Source organism: Narcine bancroftii, chromosome 4, assembly GCF_036971445.1.
Source record: "Narcine bancroftii isolate sNarBan1 chromosome 4, sNarBan1.hap1, whole genome shotgun sequence".
NCBI lineage: Eukaryota > Metazoa > Chordata > Chondrichthyes > Torpediniformes > Narcinidae > Narcine > Narcine bancroftii.
In genome coordinates, this window is record NC_091472.1 from 271,753,811 (window position 1) to 271,778,538 (window position 24,728).

Consider the following 24,728-nt stretch of genomic DNA (forward strand, 5'->3'; position numbering starts at 1 on the left):
GGAAATGCTTGCAGTCACAACGAGAACGTGGAAATTCCACACAGACAGCACCAGAGGCCAGAACTAAACTCAGATCACTGGAGCTGTGAAGCAGCAACTGTGTCAGCTTTACAATTGAGATAACGTGAGATTAAATTGATGCTTGGTGTTACAGTGCAAATGTTCTCTGACTGGCAGAATTAAGTCTCACCAAGAATTTCTGTAGAAAACACTTCATGATTTACGACATAATCAATTGATTTTTCTACATTTAGAAGATTTTATCTTAAAGGCATAAGTTCTGAAGATGAGCTTCAATGCAGCTGGTCATTCTTTTGCTTTAGACATTAAACCAATGTCTCACAGCCAACTTCAAATGGGTATAAATGACACAGTAACACTGTATTCAAGATGGGCAGAGCCATACTCCCCAGTGATCAGGGTACAATTTATCAATCAACCATCATCTCGGAAAGTGATTCTCAAGTTATTATCACATTGCTGTTCAAAAAGCTTGCTGTGTGCAAATTGCCTGCCACATTTCCGATATTACAGAAGTGACTTTGGGACAATCCTCAGGTCATGAATGCCACTAAATAAATGTTTTTTTTTGGTAACTTGCCACTTTCAAGTCCTCAATGGATTTTCCCTGGACCCAGAGTCATAACCAGAAATCTAGCACTGCCTCCCCAGTATCTGCTCAATTCATTAAGCAGTGGAACAGTCTGCTTGGGAAAAAAAAAGCATGAGATTTTCAACAACAGATTTGGCATTTCAAGCTTTGAATGAGTGTTTTCCAACACCCATTAGGTTTAAATTTTTATTTTGCGAATTTCTTAAGAAATATATACTTTAACTCAATGAAGAGCATTGCTATTAGCTAAAATGTCCATCTTAACCAGGCTAGTTTGATGAAGGAGTTAACAATAATTGGCTTTAGGTAGTTGAAGGGCAAGACTTCAGTAATCATAAAAGAACTGAGATTTCTCATGTGCTGTTGGAATTAACCAAAGAAGAAAGACATGAATTTATAAATTGCTGTAACATATCCTTGGGATATTTCAAGGTGTTTCAGAATAATTGTTTTCGTTCATACTGAGGCATTTGCGTTTCATTTGAAATTGAATTAAGATTAAATTGCATGTAAAATGGGGGCTTAAAATTAATTTAACTTTTGAATGTGGTTGATTGGCTATAGCTGTGGACATAACATTGATTTCAAATAATCGGATATAATATATTGCAAGTAAGTGGCTTTTTATCTCTACCACAGAACCCTGAAATTTATGCCAAGAAGTTAATAAATACTTTCCTGCTCCAACAATGTCAAAATGAGTGGTGTGCCAGCCTGCAGATAACTACAGTATAATCAGGCCATTGCTATACTTATTCCTTGAAAGAAAGAGTAGTATTCTCACAAGCACTAGCTGAATAAATATTGATCATGTTTATTGCTACTACACCCTTCAGATAAAGATCCACCTTCTGAGATTTCAACCCGACAGCATTGTCCTTTCATTTTTGAGGTAAAGTGGCCACTGAATCTTTTGTTGTCATGCCCTTGTCATGCTTGCTTCATTCTGAGACAGTTTGGAATCAGTTGCCTTCGCATTATACATAGCAAGCAAAGCCACTCGTATTCATTTGTGTTTCCATTACAATGGAATGAACTTCTTGCTAACTCCATTTTCAAATTATAGTTTGTTCAAAGAAATGTATCCTAAACATGTTGCTCTCTTTTTGTCTTAATGAGAGAGTAATGAACCTTGCATTTATGATTGGTAATGAGGAACCTTGATCTTGTGTCCAAATTCAAACATGTTTTCATCTCAATCATTTAAAAAATGCCCCTAAATTGTGAGTTGCACCCTTACTATAGTGAGTAGCGCAACGTTATAACGGTGCTGGTGACGTGGGCTTGAATCCGCCGCTCTCTGTAAAAAGTTTGCACGTTCTCCCCATGACTGCGTGGGTTTCCTCCTGGTGTTCTGGTTTGCTCCTACGTTCCAAAGATGTTCCTTTTTATATGTTAATCAGTCACCTGGGGGATGCAGACTCAAGGGCCAGAAGGGTATTTTACAGTGCCGTATCTCTAAATTAAAAAAAATAGAATTCTCCTCATCAGCCAACATGAGGATTACACCACCTTTCAATCAATATGTGTTTGCCCATGGGAAATATTCCATATCTTAGCTCTGTTATGTCCTTCAAGAGCTTATATTATTCCATCTACTTTCTCACTTTGCTGGTCCTTTCTACCAACAGACATAACCTTACCCACATTTTCCCTTCCCCAACAACCTTACAATACAAACTGCCTTGCCCTTTTCTTTCTTGCTCTTTCCTTCTCAGTTTCTTATCCTGACAATGCTTTGATGCTGATTTTGACAGGAATATTTAGGTAGATAAAATATTTGCACAGTGTGCATTTCCAATCTTCAAAATATTTTTGACATGGAAGGTTTGAAAACTGAATGCAAATGAATAAAATAATACATTGATGCTTCTCACCAGGGAGCATGAAATTATCATGCACTTTTGGTTGTGAAAATTTTGGAAACAAAGAAATTACAATCTATAATAATCTTACTCAACATTTTAATTCCGAAATTTTAACTGCAGGCACTGCCTGATCTCCTAATAATTTCCAATATTTGTTATTCTTCTTTCAGATTTCTGGCATTTACATTTTTATTTTATTTTATGAATTTTGATTATAATTGGTTAAATAGAGTTGTTGGCCAAATGGACAGAGGCGTACATAAATAACCCATTGGGTTATGATGAAACAATTCTCCCCTTATAATTAGTATTAAATTATTAACCATAATTAACCTACAGATACATTAAAGGTAGGAAGGATCTTCAATCCATGCCCATTTCCACAGAAATCATTAAGTATTAAAAGCATATCTTGTTCATATCTTAATGTAGCTCACTAGCCATAGAACGATAGAAGCATAGGACACTACAGCACAGAAATAGGCCCTTCCAATCTGTGCCAAACCATTATTCTGCCTAGTCCCACTGGCCTGCACCTGAATCATATCCCTCCTTTCTACTCCCAAGCATGTACCTGCCTAATGTTTTTCTTGTGTTAATGTTGAGCCTGCAAATGCTGCAGATTATCAGTAATTGTATGGATGATCTTTATTTGATTGTCCTGAATAACAAAGTAAGAAATAATTATTTTCAATTTTTATCATCATTCATTATGTTTCTAATCAATGGTTACTGGCCTGCACCATTTCTTTGCAAACATTACCACAGAATTCGAGCCCAAACTAAATGGGTGAATGAACTTCAGAAACTTGTGGCTGAGTTCCAGACAAGTCAGCCATAATTATGAAAAAAAAGTAAGATTTACTTTTATTAATTCTGGTTAATTGGACAGGACACAAGGTATATGAAAAACAACTTTATTATAAAAGCACTAATATGTTATAGGACACTTAACTCAATCAGTGGACTTCTTAATTTGAATATTTAAAAGTAAAAATTTCATTATTGTCACATAATACTACATTTTAGAATGTAACATATATGAAATTTTTTAACTTCCGTAAGGAAGACTGAGAGTCACCACTTTGTCCAGTGCCCCTCACAGAAATGAAGCCCCAATCTCACGACCCCTGGTTCACAACACCAGTGCTCTAACCACTGAGCTATCAGAGCCTCTTTTTGTTTCAATACACATCCTTTGGTGTACTCCTGTTCATGGATCCAAACTAGTGACATGATGATTTGGTTTGTGAGATTTGAAGGGTGCCTACCCTTTTCTTCCCTTACCCTAATCAACCAACTTCTCAACCCAAACCTCCTCACAGTGGCATCATTAGGGTTGGTGTCACCCAGTGCAGTAACTCTTGGTGTCACCCCACCCCCCCCACTCCATGGACCTTCTGCCGTACAAGACCATACAGAATGTTTTTGATCTAATGATACTCATAAATCGTAATGGCAATAGTCGTGAGATAAACAACTAGCAAAATTAAAATTATATCTTTAAATTCTAATGTCCTTTGCATTTACATTTACATAGATTCATTCGGTAAGAAAGCATCATTAGTTACAACATTATTGGTAATTGAGCGGAAGCCTTTTTTAATTTTTCTCCTTCTTTTCCTTTAATTACTACTTCATTCTCAAAAAAAATTATTGATATAGGTTCACAAATACTAATTCCACAATATTGTAGCTAAAACACCAGAAAATATGACAAAAGCAGCGACTATAAAACACCAGCAGCAACAAAAACAACCATGTGATTCAAAACCTAATTGTCATTGGGTAATAATGACACCTGTGACCAGAGTGCATTGGAAGGTTCAAGAAGTAAATTAGCATAGAGTTTTAGCCTTGTAGGTATATTGATACATGTAAGCAGGGCTTATGAAAAATGCTTTTGTTGTCATAACTCACTACAGGGATAGTTTGATAAAATAACAATTTCTGCTGAAACACGGCACAACATTTTTTATAGACAGTCATTTTGGAGTCATCTCTTCTGATGGTGTCACCCAGTGGGGTCCACACCCCTCACACCCCCCTCGTGCCTCCTCAATACTTACACCTTCCTACATAGAATCTCAGCCAGAAAGTGTATTGAGATGCATTTGGACAGGTTGACCTTGGCAGAAATTCAATTAAGTGCATAATATTATTGTACAGTGTACATTTCCACATCCTTCTGCATTTCCACAGGTGAGAATGGGGTTTGTGAATGGCTGGGAAGATATCACCTGCAAGGAAGTCAAAGATCATGGGAAGAGCCACAGTAGTGACCCACGTCATAAATTGGAGAAGCCGCCAAAAAGGGAAAGCAGAAACTTCAGAAAAAATTTGATGACGAGACCCATTCTGGTAAAAGATTGATATTGCATGATATCACAACTTATCTAGGGCTTCACATACATATCCAAGTGACATGAATAATTAGTGACCTTATTTGGGATATGCTACCATTTTGGGTGTAAAAGTGAGGAGTGTTTAGATCATCAGAAAAAGATGCAGAATTTTTTTGAAATTTAATCAATTTTTAAAAAATATAGCTGGAAGGTTAATAATATTTTGAAAGAAACCAGAAAAGAGAAAGTTGAAGCACTCATATCTATACATAGAAGTTCAAAGGGAGAAAGAAATAGTGCCAGAAGATTGACAAATAGCAAATAAAATTCTTAGTGTCAAAAAGACAATAGACAGGCTATCATAAGATAAACAATGGAAAATAAATTAGAAACTATGCCAAAAGATCAGACAACAAAATCTTAAAGGATAAGACAAGTCAGAAAAGGATACTGATCTCATGCTAGCAAATGGAATTAGTGCAGATGGATAAATTGACTGGTATGGACTGAAGGTCTACTCCTCTACTGTATGGTGGTATGATGATGTAATCCAGCCACAATGAAGTCCAATCAAGTTTATTGTAATCTAATTGCTCAAGTACAACCTGATGAAACAGCTTTCTCCAGTTCTCAGTGTAAAACATGCACACAACCAGACATAATACACATACACACAAAAAATACACATGCAAGACAAGTGTTCAAAAAAATGTTTATTAAGTCCTGTCAAATTTTTTGAAGGTATCTAGAAAACACAAAGAAGGGCAATGCTACAGATGAGCACAGGCTCATGGAATGGGCTTTCAGAAGCTTTTTGCAGCAGAAATAATACATTGCAAAAGACACAGCAGGTGAAATCTGAAAACTGATTCAGCATCTGCAATAATGATTTGCATTGAAATCGAGATACCATATCATAATTGACAAATTATACTAAAGTAAGGATTATTGCTCATTTTGTGTGTGGCAGAATGCAAACTCAGAATATTAAGACATGAAATGAATAACCTATTGCGTGAAAAATTAGAAATTAGATGGACAATAGGAGAAATCTCAGTTGAGAATGTAGGCATATAAATCACAAGAACACTTGTAAGTAGGATAAGCTTGTAAGGAGAGCACAGAATGTCTGCAATCCATTTCTGATGTGAACTATTCAGATAGCATGCAAAACCAAGGAAGTAATGCAAGCTTGGTTGCACCTTTGCATTATTACGTGCCACTCTGACCTTTTTACTACATTTTTCAAATGGAAGGTTGTGAACATGGCTCAGGCAATCTCCCTTCCCTCTATTGATTCCGTCTATAACTTGGAAAACCAACCAGCATATTGCATCGGCCACACTCTTTTCATACTCTACCATTAGGAAGAAGATTTACAAATATGTTCCCACCCTCCCTTCTCATTTTGACCACAAGGCCAGGCTTTATTCCAGAGACCTGACAGCCATGGCTTGTCCTTGACAGTTAGTCCTCCAACATCACAAACATTTCTACGACTGATTCCACCTGCATTGAATTCGCCCATCGTTATTGAATGAAGATCTACCGGGACCAATGCCTGAAGAGGGCACACAAAATCAGTGAACCGGTGCAGACTCAAAAGGCCAACATGGCCTGTTTCCGCTCCGTACATGGTTATATGATTATGCTTATATGGAGATCAGAACCAGAATCAGAATTTTTTGTCATGAACAAATGATGAAATTTGGTGCTTTGCAGCATAGTGAAAACATTCATATTAGAACCATCTTACGACATTACTATATATAAAAAAATAATAGTGCACAAATGTTAGGCAGAGTCTGTTATTCATCGATTATTCAGGAATCTGATGGCAGTGGGGAAGAACCTGTCCCTGTGCCATTGAGTGCTCATCTTTAGGCTCCTGTGCCTTTTTCCCAATGGTAGTAGAGGGACGAGGGCATGTCCTGGCTGGTGGGGGTCTTTGAGAATAGAAACTGTTTTTTTTAAGACACCACCTTATGTAGATGTCCTCAATAGAGTGAAGTATGGTGCCAGTGATGTCGCAGGCCAAGTTAACAACTCTCTAGAGTTTATTCTTGTCCTGAGAGTTGGCATCTCCATACTATATAGTGATGCAACCAGCCAGAATGCTCTCCACGGTACACCTGTAGAAGTTTACAAGAGTTTTCAGTGACATACCAAACCACCTCAGACATCTCCCAAAGTATAACATCAAAATGGAGGCCCCAGGACAGATCCTCTCAGATGATTTGAAGTTCTTGACCCTCTCTGCTACTGAGCCCTCTGCTACTGAGCCCTCGATGAGGATTGGGTCGTGTTCTTCTGACTTCCTCCTGAAGTCCACAATCAACTCCTTGGTTTTGCTGATTTTGAGTGCAAGGTTGTTGTTACACTATTAAACAAGCTGATCTCTCTCTCTCTCCTGTACGTTTCCTCATTTCCGTTTGTGTTTCTGCTGACAACTGTGGTGTCATCGGCTTTGGAATTGTGGCTGGCCACACAGTCATGGGTGTATAATGAGTAGAGCAATGGCTCTACATCCTTGGGGTGTTTATGTGTGGATAATCAGTGAGGAGGAGACGTTGTTTCTAATTCATACCGACTATGATCTTCCAATAAGAAAGTCAAAGATCCAGTTGCAGAGTGGGGTATATAGGCCTAGAGTTTTTAGCTTCTTGACCAACACTGAAGGAATAATAGTATTGACGGCTGAACTGTAATTTATGAAGTGCAGCCATATGTGTGAATTGCTGTTTTCAAGGTGATCGAGAGCTGAGTGGAGAGCCAGTGATATTTCATCTGCTGTGGAGCGATTGTGACAATAGGCAAATTGCAGTGTGTCCATATCTTTGCTGAGGTACATGTTAATTCTGGCCATAACCAGCCTCTCAAAGCATTTCCTCACAGTAGAACTTAGTGCTTCTGGGCGGTAGTCGTTGAGACAGCTCACACTACTCTTCTTGGGTATCGGATGATTGATGTCCTTTTGAAGCACGTGAGAATCTCTGACTGCTGCAATGAGAGGCTGAAAATGTCCATGAACACTCTGGCTAGTTGGTTGGTGCAGATTTTCAATACCCTACCCTGACGTCGCCCTCAGAGACAGATATCACAAGGTCTTCAGCCTTTTCAGGGATTCTAATAGGCACTGTTTGGATTTCCTTCTCAAAGCAGACATAGAAGGTGTTCAGCTCATCAGGTCGTGAAGCATCACAGCCATTTATAGTGTTCGCCCTCTCTTTGAAGGCTGCAATGGCCTGCACTCCATGCCATAGCTGGAGTGTATCTGTCTCTGTCTATAGCTTCATCATACACAGATTCAAGGATAGTACGATGTACTGTGGTGACAGTAAGCAGACACAAGATTCGTAAAGACTGAACAACAGATTTTATTCTACTTAAAGTTTTCTGCTGTATTCAGCTGCACTCCGAGTGACTGACTTTGAGGGGCCGGATGTAGCTTATATCCCGGCGGATGATTGGCAGCCTACCGGGTGGGGCTTAATCAATTCAGGTCGGCTGATTGACAGCCGGCCAGGTGTGGTCTGTCCTCCAGTGATCTTCCTGCAGGTAGGCCAGTGGTGTATCACCACATTCACCCACTTCTTTAAAATTGTCCTGGGGGGGAGGGGGTGGGGGGGGGGGGGAAAGGTTACTTCCAATATTCCACAAGCCCCAAACATATGTACATTATTTACAAATTTAGATGGTCCGGCAGCCGTCAGAGTCTCTGTGACCGTTGTAGGGTTGGCTCCTGGTCAAGGGTTGGTGAGGGTAAGTGGGGACTAGTCGGGGAGGCTGGAGCAGGAGCTGGAGTGGCTGGCATGGTGCAGTGCAATGGAGTGGCTGGAGTTGGAGTATGTGTGAGGCATTGGATAGGTGGGGGGGGTTGGGTTTTCCCCATGATTTGAGTGTGTCCAGGGTGGGGAAGGTGCAACAGACCGACATGGTCCTGGGTACCCCACAGTTGTACAGGGCAGAGGAGGTGCATCGTGCCGGCGTGGTCCTATGGTGATGGAGACTGTCGTGCTGCCGTGGGTTCTCCCACTAGTGCCAGGTCCCTGGTTGAGATGGTGTCCTCCCTGCCTAACATAGGCTTAATTGTGGATGGCATGTAGGAGGAACACCTGCTCGACCAGAGGTTCGACTTGTGGGCCTGCACGTGTCTACGCAGGAGCACTGGTCCCGGGGACGTGAGCCATGCTGGGAGTCAGATTCCAGTTGCCGATTTCCTGGGGAAAAAAAACAGGCGTTTGTGGGGAGTCTCATTCGTAACTGTGCACAGGAGCGACCTGATGGCATGGAGCACTTTGGGGAGGGTGTCCTACCATTATTCTTGGACATCAGGTCAAGGAGGAGTGCCTTCCAGATTACCCCATTTTCACGCTCTACCTGCCTATTACCCCTTGGGTTGTAACTAGTCACGCGACCAGTTGCGATGTCCCTTGCAGTACTTGCACAGCTCCTCACTCATGAAGCTGTGGATGAATGCGGGGTAGCCGAACATGGTGAAGATCTGCGTCAGCGCCCTGATGATGGTTGTGAAGGTGTCTGGTCACGGGAAGATGAAAGGAAAATGGGAGTACTCATCTATGACTGCGAAATAGACGTTCCAATTCTTGGAAGGCAGGGGGCACATGAAGTCTATGCTGAGGCATTCAAAGGGCCGGGTGGCCTTAATAATGTTGGCCTGGGATGGGCAGAAGAAGCAGGGCTTACATTCTCCATACATTTGGCATGCCTTAGTCATGATCCTGACATCCTGGTGCGGGAAGTGTCGGGACTTGATGAAGTGATAAAGGTGAGTGACGCTCGGATGGCAGATGGACTCGTGCAGGGTCTGCAGCTGGTCATTGTGGAGCTACGCGCAGGTCCGGGAGAGGGCGTCGAGGGAATCATTAAACTTTCCCGGTCAGTACTGGATCTCGTAGATGTATGTTGCTTGCTCAACTCTCCAGCGGAAGATCTTATCATTCTTGATCTTGCCTTTGTGGGTGGTGTTAAACATGAATGCCACTGCATGCTGGTTGGTGAAGAAGGTTAATCTCCTGCCAGCCAGGTAGTGGTGCCAGTGAAGGACCGCTTCCATGATTTCCTGGGCCTCCTTTTCATTGGCCAAGTGCCTTAGCTCTGAACCGTGGAGTGTCCTGGAGAAGAAGGCGACAGGGCACCCCTCCTGATTAAGGGTAATGGTGAGGACAACATCGGAGGCATCACTCTCCACCTGGAAGGGGGAGTCCTCATCCACGGCATGCATCGTGGCGTCTGCAATATCCTGCCTGATGCGTGTGAAGGCTGCTTGCACCTCAGGTGGGAAGGGAAAGGTGGTGGCCTGGGCCAGTGGGCAGACCTTGTCCGAAAAATGGGGAACCCACCGTGAGAAGTACGAGAAGAGGCCAAGGCATCTGCGGAAGGCATTGAGCGTGTAGGGGATGGGTAGCTCCATTAATGGGCACATCCATTCTGGATCCGGGCCGATGATGCCATATGCCACGATGTACCCCAGGATGGCGAGGCAGGTGGTGCTGGACACGCATTTCTCTTTATTGTATGTGAGGTTCAGCTCCTCGGCCGTCTGGTGAAATCTCTCTATGTTGGCATCGTGGTCCTGCTGGTCGTGGCCGCAGATGGTGACATTATCCAGGAATGGGAAGGTCGCCTTGAATTTTTGTCAGTTTACCATGCGATCCATCTCCCTCTGGAACACAGAGACCCTGTTAGTGACCCCAAATGGAACTCGGTGGAACTAATAGAGGTACCCATCTCCCTTGAAGGCAGTGTAGGGCTTGTCTGCGCATGGATTGGGAGTTACTGATAGGTCGACCAGGTCAATAGTGGAGAAGACCCTGTTGTGGGCTATCTCATTGACCATGTCGGCCTATCACTAACTCCCCATAATCAAACTCTAAAGTGAACTCCAAAAGAGCAGAATTATGTTGCCTTTGCTCCATATCAAGCACTACCCTACTGCAGGGGGTGACCTGTGTACCTGCAAGAAGATCACAGGAAGACAGACCACATCTGGCCGGCTGTCAATCAGCCAACCTGAATGGATCAAGCCCCACCGCAAAGGGGGTCCCTGCATAGGTTTGCCGGGTGGAGACAAAATATGAGGAAAATAGGAATAGGTAAGGTCCGTAAGGATTTGTACCATGCCCGTGCAGGAGTGGATCATGCCAGTTTAAATAACATTCCCACTGCCACCATGTTTGCTACATGGCAGGAATACTGCAAACATAACCCACAAAGACCTGCACTGCCCATTGTGCCATCCATCATGCCTCCCACTGCATTGCTCACCACGCCTCCCCACCGTGGAACCTTCTACTCCTTCCCTATCTGAGGTGGCCCCTTCCGGCCACAGGACTGAAATAATCTCCCTGGTACAGGAAGAACTGGCCAATAAAGACAACCTGTGGCACCAAACCTCCCACCACCACTCCCCTCCCACCCCTGGTCTGGAACACGAAGGTGCCTGCTCTCGTTGATGGATGCCAAGGTCCTCTGTGGATCCATTCAATGGTCCTGTCTCTCCTGGGTGACCCAAGGCCATTTATTCCAGTGGCTGTCCACTTGTAAAAGAGAAATAGCCAGCGCTGGATGGTGATGGCCGACACATAGTGGAACTTGTGCTTGAGCCTTTACCAGCCCAACAGTGACCATGCGGAACCAGGTCTGCCACGAGGGCACCCTGCTGACCCTCCAAAAAGGGGAGGTAGCCAAAAAGAATGGGACCTCAGGTGGGCACATAGGTGGTCATTGTGGGACAATGGACCCCCAGGACTACTCGAGTAAAGGACTAACCGGGCGAGGGGACCAATACCACCAGTGTGCAGGTGAACAATTATCATGTCATTGCTTTAGTTGGGAGATGAGGGGGGGGTTTCCAATTCCTTTCTCCCTCATTGGGAAGCAAGTGACCTGGGCAGTCTGTCTGACCAGCAGATGATTGACAATGCCTTGCGGGCGCCGGCAAAGTGGTCAATGATGGCACAACTTTAGGGGAACAGTGGTGACTGTGGTCCAGCCAGCTGCAGTAGCACACTGCTGACATTGGGGAATGGTTGGTTAGGGCTTGGGCACTGATCGTGGGTACCTACAGGGGTGCCCACAAGCACCACATCCCAGGGAGCATGAAGGTGACTGGTGTTTTGGTGGGGTATTTAGTCAGTGCCATACACCCCAACCTTAGAGGGGTGGTCTTTTCCCTCATGGGATTGGTGACTGGGAGAGTGGCCTGGGGGGGGGGGGGCATTGCCCTCTTGGAGGGATTGGAGGGCACAGAGCAGCAGAGAGACAGAGACATGAATGCCCTCTGGAGAGTGCATTATGGGGAAGCCCCATGGGGTTGGAACTTTCCATGCACTACCCATTCTGACCTGATCCAGCCCCCCCCCCCACTCTGTTCTTCCCTGAATGGAAGTTGCTCCTGACTAATCTATCTTTTGCTATTTCTTCCCCTCCCCCCACCAACCACCATAGGAAAAGACTACCCTTCAAGCAGTTCCTCTCCTCAATCTGAGGGTCCATCAATAAGGCTGCTGCAGTGGAATCACTGATTTCAGCCACTAACACCACCAATGTCTATGGCCATTACACTGGCATGTTCAGTTAGCAGCATTGGACATTTGATTGATGAGTTTGATCGGGCAGTAGCATTGATCATCCGATTCCACTTATTGCATAGACTTTGTATTGGACCTTTTGTTTTTCAGTTACCTTGAGCTGTAGTACTGACATTGAAAGGAAATTGTGTTCTTTTTGTTTAATTTGACAGTGGCAGTGTCGCCCCCCCAGCCCCCCCACTAAAAGAAACAAAACACCTCATGGGGTGACGGCTTTGCAAGCCTTTATTTAAAAACACAGATTTGGATAACTCAGTCCAGACTCCTCCTGGCTATTGTTACAGGCACTTTAGGCACCTGTTTCAAGAGAACGCGAACAGAATGGCATCTTGGTGTCAGACGACACCCAATGAATCTGGGGGCCCCCGGGGATTTCCTGGGATACACGTCTGCCAGCCCACCCCTTGCCTCAGCACGGGAGAGCACAGCGGCAATCATCTGGGCTGTGCTTCGGGAGAGCCCAAGTGTCGGGCTAGGGCGCAGGATGCACAAGTCATGAGAAGGATCTGGACCCTGCGCTGCCTGCTCGCAATAATTGATGGTGGGGTTGCTCACATTTGCCAGCCAAGCTACAGTAGCCAGGCATATGAATCGATGACAAATTATTTTTACTGCCCTCCCCTCGGACACTGGGGAGCAGCTTCCACAGCACCCTGCTCCATCGTTAACACAGCAACCCTATTTGGTCGGGTGGGGGGTGCTGGTGAGGTGCTGTCATTGGATCTGATTATGTGCCTCGCCCTGCACAAGGAGGGCACTTTATATATTTGTATTGTTGTTTTAAACACATTTTTGTTTTTTAGTTTTAATATGTATGTATGTAGGTAGCTTCATTGTGATTCCTAAGTGATGGGGTGTCTGAGGGGTCGAGTATTGTATCTGGAGGAGGCGTGGCCACCCTGCTTATTGCTGGTGGTCGCGTGGCCTCCCCATCTGAATCTCATTCAGAAATCACATCACCTGTCAGTACATGGTGTGCTTTTTGTTTTCTATCAAAGTTACGGCTTGCAGGTGGAATGTCAGTTAAGATTGGGCTCCAACCACTGGTCAGTGCACATCTTGCCAATGACTAGTTCAAATCACCTAGCTAGAACACCAGCAAAACAGGACATTAGCTCTCTCTCTCCCTTGTGGTGATAACCCCAGACACTGCTCCATGCCAGGTCGCTACTGTGGACGTTGCGTAGAAGGGTTGTGGTTAAGATGCACACTGCACTGAAGCTGAGCAGTGGTACTGCTGCAGCTGAAATTGCTATGGATCAATACTGGCAGGAGAGCTGCTGCTCTCAACTGATCGTAGTCCGAGAGTGTCCGTATACCCCTGCGGGTACAGTGGTACCCGATTCACCTCCTCTCATTCAAGGGTCTGGGAGAATGATTATAGTGTGAGAATGTCTGCATTGCCTGTGTGAATTAATAATTGTGTACTGTTTAGCGTTCTCCCCTGTTTGTTTTCCATTATGATTTTTTCCCCACACTTGCTTATAAATTGTGCGTATATGTTCCCACGCTCTCTTATTAATTGTTATGTTAATAAAGGTTACGTTTGATTGCAAACCCTTGTGTCCAGAATCGTCGCTCTTTGAACCCACCGAACCTGACACTTTCTCAACAAAACAAAGGTGTATTTGATTGTTTGAAATATAAACACCAGCATGAAAAAGCAGTTGGCTCGCATATGTATTGCAGATTCTCTGTAATTCTATGCAAATTAATTAACAACATAAAGAGTGTTAAAAGGATTTTTCCCTTCATTGATGATGTATTGTGATGGACTATATTTTTTTTGTACTTGACTGAATAATCAAAGCACCTTCATGAGAATGAAGTTTTGTGAATGTTTCCCAAATCTTAAATTGTAATATTTTTAATGTCCTTATTTCTCTGAGCAAAGGAAAATATGGCCCCACTTTTCTTATTGTGTGAAAGCATCAGGGGAAATTTTTTAAAAAATACTCCCCTTGGTGTGAGATCAAGCTGTCTTTTAATCTACATTAATATCCAGAATCTATCTGGACTGAATATCATGACCTGAGGGGAGAGTGTTAATACCAGTATGATGTCAATATGTGGGGAGTATACACTGCCAGACTCTATCCATAGAGGAGACCATCTTGGATTGGCTCCAGTATCAATTAAGCAATATAAATGAGGTACTAGAAACCTCTGAATTTCAAACATGGTTATTTGGAATTCATCCAACTAGCAAGTGGGAACTAAAAGTATTACTTATATAGTGTTAATGGGCCAATAGTAAAAAAAATCTAGCCTTATTTTACTAATGTCTTCAGATTTATATTTTCTCATATTCCACAGTAAATGATGTGGTGCTGGCTTGAAAGAGCAAATTTTTGTTAACAACATTCATCAAGATAGGTGGTGGGAATTATTATTATGGTAATAGGCAGGAGGCACCTCGGTAGTCAGACCAAGAGCATTTGATAAAGAAACTGCCTGGCATGGGCAGGGGAACAATTAGCTCCTGTGCCATGTCAAATCAAAGTGTGTCTCTGGGTAAGAAGGTATCAGTATTGGGGCAAAAGATTTTTCCAGCATGAGGGAGACATATCATACCCAATGAAGCAGTAAACATTGCCCAACATGGGCACAAGCTATGCCTGACATTTTGTTGGCTACATGGAGTAATTAATGCTACAAGCCTATACAGGCAAGACCCTCATTCTACCTCCACTTTATTTTTGACCCACTTTGGTGCTGCCTCATGCACCTATCATAAACTTTTTGATTTATCTAATTTGCTGTGAACTTTCACCCCATTCCCAATTTGAATGCCTTTCCAAAAATCAAGTCAAGCAGTGAATGTTTGCAGTTAAGTAAAAATACAATGCTGGAGAAACTCAGCAGGTCATAGAGATATTTTATAGAACAAAGAACATAACCAACATTTTGGCCTTGAGCCCTTCATCATGGTATGGACAAAAAGTGGGCAGTCGCATGAACAAAATGGTGGGGCGTAGGGACAGTGGAGGAGCACAGTCCCACAGGCAGGAAGTAATAGTTGAATAAGGGAGGGTGGGTACATCAGCCAAGAAGGAGAGGGTGGATGATTCTGTGAATGGAAAGGGAAGGGGTGGAAGGCTAGAGGAAAAGCGAAGGAAGGGAGTGGAGAGGTGGAGAGAGGGAGAGAGAGAGAGAGAGAGAGAGAGAGAGAGAGGGTAGGCTGAAGAAACTGGAGAAATCAACATTAATACCATCTGGCTGGAGAGTAATGTTTTCCATTACCTTGTTTCCAGCAAGAGAAACAAGTGAATGTTTTACCTGCCACCAATGCATTAATGGGACCATGATCTGAATCCACGCATACCCTTGCAAAATGTATTCAATTTGTATTTCAGAATTAAATATACTTATGGTAAAATATATATTTGAGGATCTCAGGTTTAACAGCAAGTCTCATATGTTCATGCTTGATATTGAGGTGACCTTAGACACAAAGGAAAAATAGTGAACAGGAAATTACATAAACAACTTACCTCTTTGCCACAGTAGTTCTGATAAAGCAACCTTCCACGTTTGGGTATTTGTATGGTGTGTATTGTCGTCTGACAAGTGCGTAACATGTCCTGAGGTTCTGAAATACAAGAGTGTCTTTCAACTTCATTATGCAGATTAGATTTACATATCTATCAACTGACGGCTGGATTGCAGCTGGAAAGCTTTACAGCTGTGTGGAAGTCAACATAAACAAACAGTCACATTGTTGACAACAGAATAAGAACATTTATACTTTAATAATATTGCAGTGTTCCTGTCAGTTGCAGCTTGGCTCCTGATTAATCAAAAGTTGACTCCATGCCAGTCTGTAATCTCAGTGTAATTTTGTTTTTCTGTTGTAAAATGTTGGATTGCTTCACCTAATTCACATATTGTTTGCTTTTATGGGACTCATTTTATTGTGCTGCGCAATGTATTTCATTCCTCTGCCTTGCACGGTTTACTGACGTGTAATTACAGCTTGTCTTAGCTCTAAGAGTGAATGCTGGGCAAAAAATAAATCCAAAGGACCACTTGATTTATGACCTATACTACTCTATCAAACACCTAATCTGCCTACCTTTGCTTCAGGCGAACCTACTTATGATTGGCAATGAGCTAAGATGTGCAAGATTAAGTCTTTGACAGCTGAGAAGCATTTACCTTGAGTTAACTAATATACTTTTGCACTAAATAGGATTGAAAGTACATGAGTTCCATTGCACCAAATCAGGCTTGTGTTATTAACAAAGGATTTTTCTGTTTTCATTATTTTCAGTAGGAATTCATTCACCAAGTGGATGATAGGAAAGTGAGCTACAACTTTAAAAAATATCATTTATTCTTCTTTACTATCGTGTCAGTTTATAATAAAGCAGGTTTTAAGATTCAAAACAAAATAAGGAACATTCATATTGCTGTGAATTTTTACATCCAAGCTATATATCAAGTGCTTCATTGGTTAACAATTATTTTAATTTATCCCCTTTTTTGTGATCAAGTCATCACTCACCAAGGCCAGCATTTATTTACATCCTGATTGCTCCTGGTGATGACCTAATTAATTGAACCTCTACTGTCCTGATAAAGGGACACCCACCCCCCCCACCCCCCCATCCCCCATCCCCACAGTGCTTTTGGGGAAGGAATTCATCATTTGAATCCAGTGACAATGAAGAAATTACAACATAGTCAGGAAGGTGCATGATTTTGAGGGTAATCTGATGCTCGTTCCCTTGGTTCCATTGAAGTAGACTAAGCAAATAAGTGCAGTAGTTTTTGTAGATGTTATATATTGCACTCACAGTACAAAATGAATGGATAGCTGGAATTCTATTCACACAGGCTGCTTTGTTCTGTATGGTAATTAGCTTTTTTAAGCATTGTTTGAGTTTCACTCACCCAGCCAAGTGGACAGTATTCCATCCCACTCCAGACTTGAGCTTTCTAACTAATGGAAAGGCTGTTGTCAAAGTGTGGCAACAATTTTGCTGCCTCAGAGCTTCAATGGCCTGGCATAGATTCTGCCTTCAGGTGCTGCCTGTGCAGTAGTTATATGTTCACTCTGACCACATTTTTTCTCTAATTGCTGCCAAGACATCCACTGTCTGAATGTCAGTACTCATCACTCATTCTAATCACACCTTCTCAAAACTCTGTCCCCTTCACACTTTCTGCATCAATCCCAAACTCACCAACAAACCAGCAGACAAGTGTTGTGCTATTGTGGTCTGGTGCACTGACCTCTATCTGCCCAAAGCCACACTACAACTCTCAGACACCTCCTCTTACCCCTTCAACAGAAACCTAGCAAAACTCATCTCCCTTCCATGGCTTCCAATTTTATTGTCTCCTAACCCCGTACTGCTTGGTTCCACCTCCTCCCACAATCCAAAAGCCCAAATGTCCCCAGAGATCCATAGTTTCTGTGTGCTCCTGACCCACGGAGCTGGTATCTGTGTATCTTGACTCCATTTTGTAACCCCTGGTCCAGTTCACTCCCCATTTACATCTGTAATATGTCACATGCCCTCCATCAACTTCCAATTCCCTGATCTCAACTGCCTCATCTTCACCATGGACATACAATCACTGTACACCTCTATTACCCATACCAAAGTCCTCAAAGCAATTTGTTTTTTCCTCGACAACAGACTCAACCAGTCCACCAGGGGTCTGACCCAACCAGTCCACTCTCCTCCGGCTGGCAGAAATTGTCGTCACCCTCAATAACTTCTCCTTTGACTCATCCCATTTTCTCCAAGTCAAAGGGGAGCCACGTGTCCCAACATGGGCACAAGCTATGCCTGACATTTTGTTGGCTACATGGAGTAATTAATGCTACAAGCCTATACAGGCAAGACCCTCATTCTACCTCCACTTTATTTTTGACCCACTTTGGTGCTGCCTCATGCACCTATCATAAACTTTTTGATTTATCTAATTTGCTGTGAACTTTCACCCCATTCTCAAACTCACTTGGTCTATCTCTAGCACTTTCTTGATCTCTCTGTCTCCACCCTGGGATACAACTCTCGACTGACATTTCCTATAAACTAACCAACTTTCACATCTACCATAACTACACTTCTTCACATCCTATCCCCTGTAAGAATTCAATTTCTTTCTTGCAATTCCTTGGTCTTTGTTGCATCTGCTCTCAGGTTTTCCATGCCAGATCATCAAAGATGCCTTCCTTCAAAAAGTGTGGTTTTCCCTCTATAACCAACAACTTGACCCTTACCCACATATCCTCCATTACCTGCGTATCTGCCCTGGCCCCCTCTGACCCCAAAGTGCAACAAAGACAGGATTCCCCTTGTCCTCAGCTACAACCCCACCAGTCTCTGCAACCAACATCCATCAATTATACCACCTACTGTTTGATCTCACCACCAGACAGATCTTCCCCATCCTCCCTTATCTGCCTTCCTCAGGGTCCATTGGTTTGTGACTCCTTTGCCACTCTTCCCTTCTATTACCTACCTAATCTTGTGACTACAGGAGGTGCTACTCTTGTCCCCACACCTCCTCCTTCACCACCATTCAGACCCCCAAACTCTCCTTCCAATAGAAGCAAATTTCACTTGTGAATCTGCAGGGGTCATCTACTGCATCCGGTACTCAGTCCAATTATATATTGAAATAAAAATTACAAGAAGAGAAATAATTTTAAACCCCTACCACTATACAAGGTTGGGGAAAAAAAACCTATCATGTGGGTATCAAGTGACGACAATCTGGAAATAGCACAGCATCAAAGCTTATAACAATCCTAAAACTTTAGATTGTGGTAATGGTCCATAAAAGGGTCCCATGTCTTTAGGAAATTAGCATTTGAATCTTTAATGGCATATCTATTTTTTTATATATAAACTTAAACATTTAACCATTGTGTGTGAGTTCTTCTAGCATTTTTGTGTCTTTGCTACAATCACAGTGCCTGCAGACTTTCGTGTTTCACTACATATTTTTCCTTTTTTAGATTTCAGTATTGTACCCATCCTGAAGTTGTGCCAATGGGTCACCGGTAACTGTTACTGTGTATTATTCAGTGCAGGGTAATGGTTAAAAAAAAATCAAAGAGGGGATTTGATGGGCATGTGCAAGCATGAATAAGTTGCTAATAAGAATGCAAGATGGGCTGACGCTTTTAATTTTCTAGCCATTGGCCCAACCCCTCCCAGAACATTCAAAGCCAGGTTAAAAAAAAAAGTATCTTGACTCATTGATACATAGATGTATTTTCTTCTAATCTAATGCAACTGCAACACATTAGATGACCAATGTCACCATATGAAAGCAAGCCTGAGGACACAGATCTCTCTTGATATTAGTGAAGAACTTAAGATTTCATTCTTTTCATGCCACTACAAAAGCTGCATCACATCTTCGCCAATGTGGATCTTTTGCAGTCACACAGTGGTCAATGTCATTGTAAATGTAGGAATGCAAGATGTGTATTTCTACTTCTACTGAGTATATCAGGAAAAAAATTGATCTTGAACTCCTTTAGCTACAACATTCCTAGATCAATTAAACTGGAAATTAATTGTGAAGAACCAAGAATGATATACTTAAGGGACATAAATAAAGAGTGGGCATCAATGGATATAAACCATTACTTATTTCTATTTACCATAAGTAGATCCCAGCAATTGGAAAAATAAGTATTAAATATTGTTCAGCATTGGAATATTCAGGACTATTTTGATGTAGTGAAGAATATATAACTACTATTTGCAAATATGCCATTATGCCTTGTGTATGTAGAATAAGAAATGAAGATACACTCATTTGTGAAAGCTCATGTCTATCTTTTTGTATCATTCCTTCTACTTGTTGGATATTAGCAGCCAATCCACTCTAACGTAAACAAATTCACCAGCCAGAATCAGGTGCAGGAAACAAAAATGTACTTCAAAACAAAAAAAAAGATGTATTTTTTGTAGCCTGAGATGGAATGGCAGTACAAGATAAACAGTGGGCTGTTGTTAATGCACTTGTGTCCTATGTGACAGAATCAGCTTTGATTATCTGTCCCTGACCTGACAGCCAATGTCTGAAAATATTTCAGTTATTAAAGCAAACAGTCTTGACCTCTGTCAGGAAATAAGAGCTGAGTTAGAAACAACCCTGCCAGCAGCAGTGAAGGTGACAGCTGCTCTTACCTTCTTTGCTTCTGGCACTTTTCATGGACCTGTAGGTGATAGCGCAGGCCTCAGCTCGTCCACCATAGCTAATTGCGTAAGCCAGGTGACAGCTGCTTTTCATAGGTGGCCGAGCCCTAAATTTATTTTCTTCAGCCCATCTGTTTGCTAGTTTTCAAGGTTCCTGTCATAATTATATTAATTCTGTTCCAGCTTGCCACTTCCCAGGTGCTTCATGACACATGAAACATGAAACACAAAAGTCTGCAGACACTGTGGTTGTAGTAAAGACATACAGAACTGCTGGAGAAACTCACCCGGTCTTGCAGCATCCATAGGAGGTAAAGATATATTACTGATGCTGCAAGGCCAGCTGAATTCCTCAGCATTTCTGTGTGCTTTTGCTTCATGACAGACAAACGATTGCAGAATTTGTGATCAGGCAAATCCATCATTTTATGACGGTTGGTGCTGTTGGACTTTTGAAAGTCGCTCTGTGGACTGGGAAAGTCTTTTCTTGTTGGTTAGTCCCCATTTTAATGATATTACATTTCCTATTAAGTGGCATTCTTTATAACAGGATAGGTTGAGGGCAAACTTTCATCTTCCATACCTAAAACTGATCCCAACTCAGTGGCTCTTGATGGTGACAAACATCTCTTCTCACTATATTCATCAAGATGCAGCTACACAAGAATATGTGGTAATGTATACTCTGGGGCCACTTCACCCACACAACTCTTTGTACTGTTTCAACTAATTGTTTCTGATCCAATGTCCCTTGCCTTGTCAATTATAACAGTGACAATGTAGAAAATAAACTCAAACTGAACATTAACAAGAAAAAGGATATCATTCAGATTCAAATCCCTGAATTTCACCAGCTTTCAAAGAGATAAGACAATTCTAAATTTAATCTCAATGGTTCAAGATTGGATACATTGCACGTAGGGCAAATTAAACCTGCTCTGAGTATGAGAAGCATGTTTTGGCTTAAACAATGAATCGTGTCATCACATCCAAGACCTCCAAATAAATCTGATGAAAATATCTTTGCCTTTCTCCAAAGAGACCATTCAACTGTTGATGGACACAAGCTCAATGCAGAACTATTGTCTAGCATTCATGAGATGAAGATGACAAAGGACAGTTATTCTGTGCAATTCTGTTCTTTACACTGCCAAGAAGGAATGCCAAGACCTGGGTATTAAATCAATTTCTTCATCCCTTGAACCCTACATATGAAAATTAGAACGTTGTATGTAGCACAAGTGGGAATAGAATTGAATGCATTACATTCCAATGTCACAGATGTGGTTTCTTGCAGCCTTTACTTAAAGTTATTATTGCATTTGGACAGATGTATTGAGATATTTTCATTTGTTTTATTAGGCTTCACAATGGCAGTGGACAACCTAGGCATAGTCAAAACAATTCTGAGGCAATCTGCAGTGTTGGGCAATGCTTTGAACCAAATCTGCATTTACCTATTCAGAAAGGAGAAATAGTTCACTGAGGAGACCAAGCAAGACTTGTGGTTCAACCAAAGATCTCATGTCTAAAACTAAAGATAAACAAAATTCTCAAACCTCTGAATTTGGGCTTCTATTTCACACAACCAGACAGAAACTGTTTTGCTTTTTATCCTTGGCATTATATCTAGTCTGCTGTGACCTGAAATAATAGTGAAATACAGTACAACTCCGATTATCCAAAATCAGATTCTCCAAAATCCTCATTTATCCAAAATGTTTTCAGAGCCAAATTGATCAGGGCCCTCGGGCTTCCGGTGCCAGAAGAAGCACAGCGGACCTCGGGCACACGGCACTGGCAGCAGTGGACCTCGGGCCCCCGACACCAGCAGCAGTGAAACTCAGATTCCTGGAGGTGGCAGTAGTGGAACTCATACTCCCAGCGGCAGCAGCGGGGGCTTCAAGCTCCCAGGCAGGACTGGGGCTTTGGGCTCCCGGCACGAGCAGGGCCTCGGTGGGGAGGTGTCAGTGATCAGTGATGGCCAGCATTTTTTGGATGAGAATTAAACTTTATAAATACTTAAAAAGCCTTACCTTGTTGTTTAAACACTGTTACAAGTGATTTGCTGCTGCTACTGGGCTGTTTTTAAAAAAATGACTGGTTCTCTGGAAAAAAAACATTTATCTGAAATGGGTCCGGCCTCGACCATTTCAGATAACCCAAGTTGTAATGTACTAGGTAATGAATCACACTTTCACGATCATATGTGTGGATCATTATCACATGCAGTATACAGCAGAAAGGAGGAGCACCTTGATCCTGAGTTGTCACCCTTTGTAAGTAGGCATTGGATAAAGCAAATTGAATTATGGAGACAGAAGATACAGCACTGATACAACTACATAACATGCTTACTGCTTCTGAATGAGGATCATTTCTGGATACCAATATATAATATTGATAATTTTCTCCTTAATGCTTGGCATCATGCAAGATATCAAGGTTCCTTTATTCTCATATATGCAAAATATAGCAAATTTGTTTTCCTTTGTTCTGTAAAGGCACACAAAGGGGCACCATTCGTGCCACAAGCAGTAAAAAAAATGAAGCAAGACAGTACTCATGAATCCTGCTACCTCCACTAAAGCCATTGTCTTGTGTGCTCCCATAACCTTCATGGCTGGATGTTAACATTTGCTCCAAATTTACACTGCCACAAGAAGGGGTTGATATCCAAGTCACCACCAGCACTGGTATTGTACAGTCAAGCATTCAGAGTTAATTCTGTGAAAGAAACACTTCAGAAATATTGTGGAGAACTTGTTCTTCAACAATAGGGCTAAAGGGGCAATTATAAACTGGGAACATATTTCATACCTGCCTGATTTACCATTGTGAAAACTTTATTTTTTTTGAACTGAATGATGCCTTCCTGATCATTGTGGGACTCTTCAATTAGACCAACATGAAGAAGACTCTGACAAACTATCACCAACATGTCATATGCGAGTCCAGGGAAACAAAACACTCAACCACTGCTACACCACCATGAAGAATGCTACAAGCCACACCACATCCACGTTTTGGTACGTCTGATCACTAAGCTGCACTTCTATTCCCAGCATACAGGCAGAGACTGAAGAACACAGCACCAGTGGTGAAGGCAGCAAAAGTATGATCTAGGGAGGTGGAGGTGTGTCTGCAGGACTGATTTGAATCGGTGGACTGGAACATATTCAAGAACTCTTCCATAGACTTGAATGAATATGCAACAAGTGTCATTGACATCATCAAGACCTGCACGGATGAATATATGCCCATGCGCAAAAATCGGGCATTCCCCAACCAGGAGCCTTGGATGAATCAGTGAATTCACAACCTGCTGAGGGCAAGAATAAGGGTGTTTAAGGTTGGGGATCAGGATATTTACAACAAGTCCAGATACAATCTGCGGAAGCCATCTCTGAAGCAAAGTGGCAATTCTGGAGGAAGCCAGAGACAGAGAGAGATAAACACCAGCTATGACAGTGGGTGCAGCCCATGAGAGCCAACAAAGCGAGGGCAAATCTCATAGATGGCTGTGATGCTTCACTACACAACAAGCTGAACACCTTCTGTGCCCACTCTGAGAAGAACCAAACAATGCCTACTAGAATCCCTGAAAAGGCTGAGGACCCTGTAATATCTGTCTCTGAGGGCGACGTCAGAACATCATTCAAGAGGGTAAACCCTCGTAGGTGTCAGGCCCTGATGACATACTTGGCAGGGTGCTGAAATTTTGTGCCAACCAACTAGTCAGAGTGTTCAAGGACATTTTCAACCTCTCATTGCTGCAGTTAGAAGTTCCCACCTGCTTCAAAGGGGCATCCATCATCCCAGAACTCAAGAAGAGTAGCATGAGCTGCCTCAACCACCATCGCCCAGTTGCACTAACTTCTACTGTGATGAAATGCTTTGAGAGGCTGGTCAGGGCCAGAATTAACACGTACCTAAGTAAAGGTCTGGACCACTGCAATTTGCCTATCGTCACAATCGTTCCACAGCAGATGCAATATCGCTGGCTTTCCACTCATCTGTGGATCACTTGGAAAACAGCAATTCATACATACAGCTGCTCCTCATTGAATAGAGCTTGGCCTTCAATACCATTATTCCCTCAGTGCTGATCAAGA

At 42.4% G+C, this 24,728-nt stretch overlaps 1 long non-coding RNA gene across 1 annotated transcript in view; it reads right to left on the reverse strand.

Annotated features, from left to right (window-relative positions):
* Positions 1 to 24,728, reverse strand: part of LOC138761967 (uncharacterized) — an 88,627-nt gene that overhangs the window by 19,856 nt on the left and 44,043 nt on the right. Inside the window, exon 2 of the long non-coding RNA XR_011356663.1 lies at positions 15,934 to 16,031. This is a non-coding gene — a long non-coding RNA (uncharacterized lncRNA). The remainder of the gene's footprint in view (positions 1 to 15,933; positions 16,032 to 24,728) is intronic.